The sequence below is a fragment of the Balaenoptera musculus genome, chromosome 12, assembly GCF_009873245.2.
Source record: "Balaenoptera musculus isolate JJ_BM4_2016_0621 chromosome 12, mBalMus1.pri.v3, whole genome shotgun sequence".
NCBI classification, from domain to species: domain Eukaryota; kingdom Metazoa; phylum Chordata; class Mammalia; order Artiodactyla; family Balaenopteridae; genus Balaenoptera; species Balaenoptera musculus.
The window spans coordinates 56,867,717-56,879,522 of record NC_045796.1 but is presented as its reverse complement, the minus strand read 5'-3'; the positions used below and the strand labels follow the sequence as shown (position 1 = coordinate 56,879,522).

Sequence of the window (11,806 nt, the reverse complement as noted above, 5' to 3'; positions counted from 1 at the left end):
GTGGGTCCTTTCAATTATCTGCTCATAGGAAATCATTGTAGCATTAAATGGTAAGAGAGATCTTTCCCTTTTCTCCCATTCATTTCTAACAGTATGCATTTATAGATTCTTGTTTTTTCAGAAAAGTTGTTACAATTATTTTTTCTTTTGATGCTGAAATTTTCTACGCTTTGACTATTAGGAGGTCCTTCAAGTTGGTTTCATTGTCTCATTGACATGCTATCATTATTTTATGTGCATTTCCCTGCTTTTTTTGTTGTTTTGCATGGTAGCAAGGTGCCCATATTTATGTGTATATGAGTATATGTATGTATATATACACAAATAGTGAATATAAAACTGTGTATATGTGTATAAATAGGTTTTTAATGTCACAATGCAGCATGAAAGAGCTCATTCTAATCTTCCTTCTTTCTAATATTCTAACTCTGTTTTCTAACTCTCTTTTCTAAACTAGTTAATATTTTATATCTTTCTCCAACTGACTGTACAATAGTTACCTAAACACCATTTATTAAGAAGTAAATTTATGCCCTAGTAATGTCAGGTGTAATATTTATAATATATCAAATGACCCTTAATAACTAGCTCTGTTTTTGGACATTCTATTCTATTTCATTGGTCTATTTTTATATTTATGCACCAACACCACACTACTTTGAGGAGCATGGCTTTAGAGAATGTTTAACATTGTGTATGTCTTGCCCCCTTGTTTCTAATTATATTGGTTATTATTACACAGTTGTAATCAGCTTGTCTAGATCCATGAAAGTTTGTAGGCATGTTTATCATGATTGTGTTAAATTCATAAAATTACTTAGAGAGGAGTCACCTTTATGATGCTGAGTTATTCTGTTAAAGAATAATATATTTTGTTTTCTTTGTTCAAGCCTAATTTGTGTCTTTCAGAAGTATTTTAAAGTTTTCTTCATATACAGTTTGCATATTTCTCTTTACATATATTTCTAAGTTTTCTTATCTTTAGTGTGCTATAATTAATAGAGTTTTTTTTTTCTCCCATTATGTCTTTGAACTGGTTGTTGTTTATGAGTCAGAAGGCTTTTGATTTCTGTATGTTCATGTTATTCTCCTACTCTAGTAAATTATTTTATTTTTGAGACAAATGTATTATTGATTCTTTGAGCTTTCCAAGAATACTATCCTATCATGTACAAATAGAGTTGTACTTCCTATTTTATAATTTGCGGCACTAATTTATTTATTGTTTCTAATTGGTTTGGCAGATATTTCCAATACAGTTTTTTAAATTTATTTATTTATTTTTTGGTATACATATAGCCCCTCCCTTTTGGACCTCCCTCCCACCCCCCCCCATCCCACCCATCTAGGTTGTCACAGAGCACGAACTAAGCTCCCTGTGTTATACAGCAGGTTCCCACTAGCTGTCTGTTTTACACATGATAGTGTATTTATGTCAAACCTAATCTCCTAGTTTGTCCCACCCTCCCCTTTCCCCGCTGTGTCCTCATGTCCTTTCTCTATGTCTACTTTTCTATTCCTGCCCTACAAATAGGTTCATCTGTACCATTTTTCTAGATTCCATTTTTCTAGATTTCTATATTACCAATACAGTTTTAAATACTAAAGTCTTAGTTGGCATCTTTGTTTCTGATCTTAGTGGTAATATCTCTTTTTCCCTGTTAAGTAAAATACTGGTTTTATAACTAATTTTTTTGCTTTTATCTTGTTAAGGAAATATGTATCAATTTGTATATTCCTAGCTATATTTTTATGAGGAGCAAGTATTTAATTTTGTCAAAGACTTCATCATCTTTAGAGATAATCATATGATTTTTCTCCTTAGATACATTAATGGCATGTTGGCTTAATAGATTTTCAGATATTAAACCAAGCTTGTGTTACTGGAATACATGCCAGTTGTTCGTGACATATCACTTTCTTAAAGTTGTTGAATAAGCTTAAAGTTGTTGAATAAACATTTCTTTGGGATTTTAAATTAATATTGTTAATGGTTAATTTTATGAGCCAACTTGACTTGGCTAAGAGAAGCCCAGAGACCTGGTGAAATATTATTTACGGGTGTGTTTGTGAAGATGTTTCTAAAGAGTTAGTAGACTGAGTAAAGAAGAGTCATACTTAACAGTATTGAGAGTCATCATTCAATCTGTTGAAGGCTCAAATACAAGAAGGTGGAGAAGGATAAATTCTCGCTATCTCTTCTTGAGCTGGGACATCCATCTTTTCCTGCTCTCTTACATCAGGGCTCCTGATTCTCGGGCCTTTGGACGGTAGGAGGTACACCAATGTCCCCCCAGTTTCTTAGGTGTTTGGCTTTGGACTAGGAGTTACATCAGTGGCTCCCCTGGTTCTCAGGCCTTCATACTCAGACTGAATTATAGTACCTGCTTTTCTGCTTCTCTCGCTTGGAGAAAGCAAAAGTCAGCTTCCATAATTGTGTGAGCTAATTCTCATAATAAATCTCTTCATCTATCCGTCTATCAATCATCTATTGGTATCTCATTGGTTCTGTTTCTCTAGAGAACCCTAACTGATACGAACGTTAAATCATTCGTTGTAATTTTCTTTTTTGTGCTTATTTTTGCTATTTGGAAGAGGTGTTATGCCAACTCTGGTATTTTCATTATTTTTTTGCCATCTTTTCCTGTAAAACCCTAAACTTCCCTCTTTGTCTCTTATTCCCATTACCAGTTAATATGGAAACAGATGTCTTTTCTTGCACCATTTTCTTGCCCAGCCATGATGACTTGCAAAGCTTAAGCCCAAGAACTGTGCTTACTTTTAACTTGTTCCCCCATGTTCAGTCCTCTGAAAAACCACGTTTCTTTTCAGAATTTTCACAGTTAAGGTGGAATTTTTCTTTCTGGCAGTGATTTTAGGTCAATCCTCTGATATATATATATATATATGTATATGTATATGTATATGTGTGTACACACACACACACACACACACACATGTTTTTACTCAGAAAAATGCCTAGCAATAGATTTATATATGGCTTAAAACAAAGCTTGTGAAATGTTTTATTGAAATCTTACCATCTCACTATGTTTCTTATCTGTTTGTTGACCTCATTGGTGGGAATAGAAGACTCAACCCAGCCTGTATGGGAACATTTGCCAAAAAAAAAAAAAAAAAGTAATTTTTATTTTGTCTATAGCCATCCTAGCTAATGTGCTCTCATGAACACTGAATTATTATCATATAACCTAAAAGAGTTCCAAAACATAGGTTCTGAGAACAGTTATAGCAATCTTAAACAGTGAATATTTTTACTGTTGTGTTGAAATAAGGGGCATAAAATTAAATTACTAGAACACAGCTTGAGTTCTTTCTTAGAAAAATGTTCCAATGCATGTTTATTGAGGTTGCCTCTGGGACTTCTCCCAGATGTGCACTAAAATGCTATTTACAGAGGAAATATCTTTCATAAAATCAGTTTCCCCTCTCCAAATTTTCTATTTTTGTTAAGATGACTACTACATTGAATGTAGACATCAAATCTTTGAGCCTTGTACATTTATTAATTTTTATTTCTCATTTGAACCATTCTTCTGCCTCATCTACCCACTTATTCATATATGGCACTCAAATGTTGAGAGCAACGATGAGTGTATTCATGAACTTCATCTATGTATAAATAACCATTTAACCTTTAAATATCTTGATAATCATTCAGCAAGTCAAAGGCATAGATGTCACCAGTTTTAATGCACGCACTGATTTGCTCTTAGATTTTATCACTTACAACCATTAAGAATTGAAAGGATAATTTATCTTGAAGGTTGAAGCATGTGTCTTTTAACTAAGTGTTATCAGGGGACAAAAAAAGGAACCATAAACAGATGGATTAGTTCTCTGTGCACTAAATCTAAAGGGTACCGAGCTGCATGATATGTTCTCTTTTGTTTTTGTCCCTAGCTCAAGGTCACAAGTGGAAAAGAGTAATTCTTCTCTGAAAGCCTCATATTATATTGTTTTTTCTGCAGTTATGCAGAAAATTGTATTAATTATATTTATATTAGTTTATTGCTTTTCCCATGCTTTATGTATTTTTAAAGGGTTACTTTTATTGAAATAATATCCAATAAAATCAGGCGAATGCATAATGCTAGGGTAGAATAAAGAGCAAAAAGAAATAACGCTTGTTGGGAACATATATTAAATGTTATTTACTTTGAAAAAGCTAACTCATTTAACACTTACATCACTCCTATAATTTGGATAATGTATGACAATGTTAAAGATGAGGAAATGGAGATTATATCCTCTATATAACTTATACAAAGTCGTAGTTTCTCTGTTAAGTAGAATAGCCCAGATTAAATGCCAGGTTTATGTGATGTTTTCTATAATTTAATACCTAGTAGAATATTAAAGAATACATGCAAAATTTATGCACAAACTCAGGATTTATAAAATACAGTTGTAATGCACTGTAAACTATTATGAGTATGCTATTAGCAAAGAATAGATACATAGATCAATGGAACAAAAAAAGGGAATCAAAAGGTAGACCCACACACATATGGCCAATATATTTTGACAGAGAGGTAAAGGCAATTCAATGGATAAAGAATATCCTTTAAACAATTGATGATGGAACAAGTGGAATCCATAAGCTAATAACTAAACTCAACCTAAACCTCCCACCTGATACTATAAGTCAAAGTAGATTATAAATGTAAATGTAAAAAGTAAACTTACAAAACATTGGAGGGAAAAAAATAAGATAAAAATCTTTGTGGCCTGGTGTTAGACAATGAATTCTTAAATGTGACAGGGAGCAACAGACTGGGAGAGAATATTTGCCATCGCACATCTGACAAAAGAATTTTAACTGGACTATATAAAGAACTCTCAATACTCAACAGAAATAAAACAAAAACCCCAATTAGCAAAAGTGGGTACAAGACTTGAACAGATACTTTATCAAAGAAGATATATAAAAGTTAAAAAAGGACATAAAATTTGTTCAACATTATTAGTGAGGAGGGAAATGTAAATGAAAACCATAATGAGAGCCACTATAACAACTTTTAGGATGGCTAAAATAAAAATTATTGATAATCTCAAGTGATAACAAAGATGTAGAACAACTGGAACTCTCATGTATTGCCCTTGGCTATGGAAAATGATACAGCTACTCTGAAAAGAGTATGGCAGTTTCTAATAAAGATAAACACATAGTTACCTATATGACCCAGTAATCACACTACTGTGTACTAACCTAAAGAAAGAAAAACTTATCTTCAAGCAAAAACCTGTACATGAGTATTCACATAAGTCATAATTCAAAAAAACTAGAAACAACCTTAACATTCTTCACCATGGATGAATCACAGAAGCATTATGCAAGTGAGATAAGCCAATCTCAAAAGTTAATATACTGTTTGATTCCATTTGTATGACATTTACAAGAAGATACATCTGTAATGACAAAGAGAGAGTAGGTAGCAGGATGGTAGGAGTTACCTACCTACCTACTCTTTTTTTTTTTGATACAAAATGATTTATTAAAAAACCAGTAAGACACTACTACAACATGACACTGTCACACTGGGCTTTTAACATGAGACTGTGGGGGAGGCATAAAACACAAATTGATTCTGAAGCAGAGCAATTAAGAAATAAAACAATGAAAGCAAATTTCTTTTAATGAGAACTCAGAATTAAACTTCAGAGGGACCCAACGTCATACTTCCATTTGGGGACTTGACACAAAAAATTTAGTTTGAACTGCTATTAGCAGGTAGCAGGAGCCACCTTCAAATGAATCTTCAATTTGGAAAATACTCCTTCACCACATGTTGGGGATAAGTTGCAGATGGAATCATTTAGTATGGTTTGTAGCTATTTTGATGACCACCTCGCCTGGATGCTTTCCCACTCTGCTGGTCACCACCTCTTCCATGAGCTCTTCCCGCAAATCCTCCTCTAGATCTCCACTGTTGCTGTTGCTGATACTGTTCCTTCGACATAGCTACTTTTATTTCACATTTCCTAAGACCAACATTGCGGTATTTCTCTTCCATCATCTTCTTCACTGGTTCCTCTTCCTTAAAGGTAATAAAGCAGAATCCACGCCTCTTATTGGTCTTGTTGTCCATGGGGAGCTCTATGGATTCAACCTCACCAAAACCACCAAAATACTCCCTTATTTTCTCTTCAGGTGTATCTGGAGAAAGGCCACCAACAAAAATTTTTTAACAGGCTCTTTTGTTTTCATGGCTTTGGCCTTCTTAGGATCAATCACCTTCCCATTCAATTTATGTTCTTTCTGATCCATGACTTTATCTACACTCTCCGACTCTTTAAATAGCACAAAGCCAAAACCCCTTGATCGCTCTGTGATAAGATCTGACTTCAGAGTGCAGTCTACGACTTCACCAAATTTGGAGAAGTAGTCCTTCAGATCTTTCTTTGTAGTATCCCAGCTACGGCCTCCTATGAACATTTTCCATTCTTCTCGCTGTGCCGTCACTGCTTCAAAGTGTAGGAGGATGGTAGTAGTTAGGAGGATGGTGTGACTTAAAAAAGAATATCACAAGGTAGTGTTTTGTGGTAATGGATCTGTTCTGTACCCAGATTGCTGTATGGTTACATGTATCTATACATGTGTTAAAATTCATAGAACTGTACACCAAAAATGTATTTTAAAAAACCTATTGCAGCCCTCAGAAAAAAATCTATAATTGTGTCAGTGGTGTCAAAGTTATAACCATAAGATGCAATTTTGAATAATATCCCCAGTTATTATATGAAAACATAATTCTGTACTAAATAAATAATACCATCCTCTGAAATATATCAGTCATAAAGCTTTGAGGACACACAAACCTAATTAAGTATGTAAACATAAACCAATAGTAATTACTACTGCTTGTGTTAATTTTTAATGTTTATGCAATCAAAATAAAGAATATTGTAAGTTTCCTCTAAAGAATTTGATTTTCCCATAAAATACTGTTGATATTCAATCTTTTTTATTTTTGGCTGCCCCACGTGGCTTGTGGGATCTTAGTTCCCTGACCAGAGATTGAACTCTGGCCCTCAGCAGTGAAAGCCTAACCACTGGACCAGGGAATTCGATATTCAAACTTTTTAAACTTAGCAGTTATTCATATGTTTCACTATGAATGTTTCTAACCTTTTACTTATCTTTTTCTTCTATGACTCATTCTTGTGTTCTGAAAGAAAGTTTATTTTTGAAAATAATCTTAAATATACTATAAGTTTTTAAATAAGTTCAATATCATAATAAAATCAGTTTGGGGGACAATAAAATTTTTTTGAATAATATATTATTATAACTTCTTAGCACCCGCTTTCACTTTCCAGTGAATCTTGGTTTGGACAGCATATTATTTGTCTAAGTTAGTAGTGATTTTATTTTCTTACTGTGGCACAGAACTTTAATTCCCTCCATCTAGTTAAAATTCTTTCTTCATTTGGTTGGGATCCAACACTACTTCCTCCTGTACTTTCGTTTTTCTTTGCTCTGATCCCCTATAGATCTTGTATGTACGCCCTTGTTAACAATGATAGTTTGTTGCTTAATACTGTTTTTTCCTATCATGTTTTTTGTTAAATAAGTCAAAATTTCTTTCAGAGCAATAAAAATGATTTACTTCTTTTATACAGAGGTATAACATGTATCTAGGATATTGTTATAGTTTACGCAATGTTTGATGGACTTATTATCCTACCATTGATTGGTGAATCATCATAGAATTAATTTTGCATCCCTTGGCATGCCACTTAGTAAATTAGAAAATAGGAAGTTGTAGAGAAATGATTTTGTACTTATACTCAAAATGTGTGTATCTCTTCCAAAATAGATTATGACATTTAAAAGAAACACGTGAGCTTAGAAAGTTAAGCTGCTTGAGAGCTGAAAGCTGCCCTGTCCTATTATAAAGAGATTTCCTTAGATTGCTAGAATAAGTCCTTAGAGTCAGCAGACTGACTTGCTCTTGTCACACAGCGATTGAGCAAGCCCTGAGTTAGACATGTGTCAGATTACAAGGGTATTCACACAGCATCCACGTGCCTAGTTGCCTACCATAGCAAAACACCATGCGAGTTAATGAGGAGTGTGCCATTTCTTTAAAAGTGTATGAGTTTTAGTTTGATACAAACAAAGAAGAAAATCTGGGGTTGGGAGAAAAGACTTGTGTTTTCATATATAGGTAAGAAATTCCATAAACTCATAAGGTTTAAACACTCTATGAAGATAAATAGCTGTGTTGCCTAAGATTTTTAGCCTTGTCCCTGGTTGTAAGTCTGTACCATCCATTAGTAAGTAGCTGACTTAGAAGTAGACTTTATTGAGGAGAGGGAGGAAGGTCTCCAGATGCTTGAGATTGTCCTTTTACATGTGCATATTTATTGAAATGCAATGTTACTTCTTTTAAGAGTTCTAAGTTCCTTGATAGCGATACTTGTATTCCATTTTTCCAGTGCCTTGCAACATTGTGTGTAGAGTAGATAATAAAATTTTATTGAGTGGATGTTAAATATATAAAGTATAATTTCCAGGAATTGAATATTAAGATAGAGAACATATTATATGCATAAATAAATTTTACCTCTTGCTCTTCATATCCAAGTATTAAGCATAACCTGAGTTATCTACTGTTCCAAGTTAGGTCTTTAAAGGTAGAGAGCTAGTTGGGATTAGGCAGAGTTTATGATGTAATAGGTTTGTGTTAAGTTAAGGGTTTGAAGGGAGACTTGAATAGTAAGATGTTAGGCTTGAGAAACAATCTATTTTATTGGTTTACAGTCGTATTTTCCAGGTCCAACCATGTCCTGGAGTAAATAGTTGCTGTTGCCTGTAATCAGATTATTCAATACAGAGACATGCTTTCCTAAGCATGCCTGGTCACAGGATGGGAAGATATATTTGGTCACAGTATTGGTTTGGATAGGGACAGGGGATTATGTTGGTTTCAGTTTTCATTATTATTTTTATGTTGTTGCTTCTTATTCTTCTGCTCAGCAGGCATTTTTTGAATCTCCATTACACTTGTATTGAATTTCTTCTACACATTCCCCTGCATCTAACCTTTCACTTATCTTTTTCTTCTATGACTCATTCTTGTGTTCTGAAAGGATTCCTTGGGCTAATCCTCTCAATCAGTAAATTTATTTTCTACAGAATTCAATCTGTTATCTGCTGTCTTTATATCATTTTTAAATTCTGTAATCATATTTGGCTTTATATTTTTATTTTTTAAATAATAGAGCAGTATTTCTTCATCTCAGATATTCTATCACTTTGTATGACAGGATCATTTAGTTAAACAGCCAAACTGTACATGTTGTGTTACGTTAAGACTATCTTCTTAAGATAATTATGTTGATAGGAAATCGCATCTGAATTTATAAGGACATAATAAATAAATTTAGGTTTTATGAAAATGTTCCATTTTCATGTGCATTAATATTTGCATTGATATTTTTGAAATAGCAGAATTGTAAAATTAAGAGCTCTCCTTTCTAAACTTTAATTATATTATGCCTATCCAAATGAAGATTTGAAGGCAACATTTTTTTTTTCAGTGAAGATATTTATGTTTCCCCAAGTAGAAAACTGAGAAAAGGATGAACACGATGCTAAAAAATAGACCGTTTCTCTCAAATGATCTGTAGGAAAAAAATGATAGTAATTTGAGCTTACTTTAATATTATAAAAATAAATATTTAACAAAATATTATGCAAAGACTTTGAAATATTTTATTAAATAAGCTAATGGTGTTTTATCAAACTAATGATTAAATCTCAAATGTATTTAAAATATAGTTTTCCATTATAACTGCTTTGAATTTTTTAATGCACTCTTCTTCTTTAAGTGCTGAGGGAAAAAATATATATATGTATATATATTGCTTAATCTGGCCGCATTGCATTGCATTACACTGCTTTCTAGCTTTATTTTGTCCAGTAGAACATTTCATTTTATAACAGGTGAAACCTGTGTCACTATTTCTTTCTACCTCTGAAGTGGACTAGCTTTGTAATGCAGCATATTCATACTCTCGGGAAGAGGAAGCATCTTAATTGCTCTACTTCTAGGGAAAGCAAACAAGTCCTGCTTATTGAACTTACTAAATTGTTTGTAAAAGCAGAACAAAGGTGACAATATCCTGAATCATAACATCATATTCTCAGAATTATCAGATCACATGTGCAACTTTATTCAACTAGAAATTTTCTGAAATAAAACAACAGCTAGAGTGTTTTTCTATTGTGAGTCTACAACATCTGGAATCTAATTTAAAACATCACCAGGCTTGCAAAAGAGCAGGGAAAGATGACTTAAAATGAGGAGAAAAAGAATCAATTGATACTGACTCAGAACTGAACACGGATATATGCATCTGAAGTCCATTTAGTGGAGGTTATTCAAATACAAAGAGGGCAAGAAGAAGCTGGGGCAGAAGAAATGAAACATAATTCTTTTATCTCAGGCAAGTTTTTTTACTCTAGGTGATAAAAGGGACATCCATTGAGACATACTGAGTATTAATTCATAAGTAAAAGTATACCAGAGGTTCCCAAGAAAGTATAAAACATGATGTCAGGCATCCGGAATCCAGATTCTGAATATTAGAATTTCCCTTACAGAAAGATTTAGAATGAGTATAGTCCCTATCTGGAACCCCAAAAGAGACAATTATGTACTTTCACATCTTCCACAATCCAAAGAATTGCCTGAGGAATAGTGGGTCAGTGATGTGCTCCAAATAGGGTTAGATATAAGCCAAAAGAATGAGTTAGAACAGAAGAGGCCTACAAGGGAAGTTGTGCCAACACCAAAGCCTAAAGTAATTATCTGACTTGAGTAGAGTGTGTTAAACATTTGCAGAGATACAAAGTCCAACAAATAAAATTACTCGAGACTTCAGGAAAATATTGAACTTGTTGACTGCATTGATGCGTTTTAAGCTTAGTAGATAACATTAGCATTTTTAAACCAAAAGAGCAAATATAATTTTGATCTGACAAGAAATTGCAAATATCCATCTAATACTGAATTTTAAATTCCTATTTAACAAAAATCAGCAAGAGAATGGCAGTATATTCAACAGAAAAAAATAATAAATCAAGCATATGATTTGAAGAGGTAATATACAAAACAGGAAACCAAAGTGCCATTAAATATATGAAGAGACCCAGACCCTCAACCTGACTAGAAATCAGAGAAATAAAAATTCAAATTATACCACTTTACATCCATCAGATAGTAAGAATTAGCACTTGCTAGGATTTGGGAAGAAAACAATTTTCATACACTGTACAAGGTTTATAAACTGTTAGAGCTATCCTGGAAAGCAATTTGGAAGTATTGAAATTCGGTATGCATATAACCTCTGGACAAGCTATTCCACTCTACAGCACATTTAATTTATAACCCAAGTTATTTATCACATAGGTCTATCAACAGATACCTTATTGTTATCACTCCAGTCTTTTCTGTAATGTAATTTGAAATTAAATACATTTAACATAATAGTATAATGTTAAGAAGCAGTAAACTGAAAAGAATTCGGAAGTAAAATATTGAGGGAATAAATAGGCAAATATAACAAAATACAGTTTTGTATTTTCCAAGAATATGCATATGTTTAAATAAAATCTGGTAGCAGTGATTAGACACACATACATTAAATACACTAAAACTGGGTATCTAATGTGTTGAGATGGGAAGAAATTAAGCATGGAGGATAAAGAGAATGAAAGTGAAAAAAATAAATTTTATGATAAAACAAAATAAAAGGGTCTTGTAAACACAGG

General features: G+C 33.0%; 1 pseudogene; it reads right to left on the bottom strand.

The window, feature by feature from the left end:
* Positions 1-5,683: 5,683 nt before the first annotated feature.
* On the bottom strand, positions 5,684-10,043 carry LOC118905005 (annotated as a pseudogene).
* Positions 10,044-11,806: the final 1,763 nt, after the last annotated feature.